General features: G+C 28.3%; 1 protein-coding gene across 1 annotated transcript in view; it reads left to right on the forward strand.

Annotated features, from left to right (window-relative positions):
* Positions 1–473, forward strand: part of LOC107638921 (stilbene synthase 3-like) — a 14,333-nt gene that overhangs the window by 11,990 nt on the left and 1,870 nt on the right. The window lies entirely within an intron of this gene.

Here is a 473-nt window from a genome sequence, read left to right on the forward strand (position 1 = left end):
GAAAATAACTTTGGACCGGGTCGGATAGCTCGAATCATAATTCGAACTCGACCAAAAAATAACAATAAATAAAAATAATAAATTCGAATCTAATAAAATATGTCTTGAATTTAGGCCAAATTTTAAACTGTATCAAGTCTTGAACACTCCTATTTACTTGTAACTCTTCCACCCATACTATACTTAGTATAGTAAGGACAAATTTAACTAGAAAATGTGTCACTAAATTTCCTTTTCATTTCACATGTGATATCTAGCAATTCTAAACTTGTGCAAAAAACCTTACAATGAGATATAATACCACCAAAATAATTACTGTAAAGTGTTTGCTTCCTCCATGGCTTTTTGGACCTCATCAATAATATTGTCTCCCTCCATACATAAGAATTGAACCTTTCTAATGGAGTGTTTTTAAAATATTATTTTTTATTTTTAAAAAGTGTATTGATTTAAAATTAAAATTTGTATTGGAG

This window comes from Arachis ipaensis, chromosome B04, assembly GCF_000816755.2.
Source record: "Arachis ipaensis cultivar K30076 chromosome B04, Araip1.1, whole genome shotgun sequence".
NCBI classification, from domain to species: domain Eukaryota; kingdom Viridiplantae; phylum Streptophyta; class Magnoliopsida; order Fabales; family Fabaceae; genus Arachis; species Arachis ipaensis.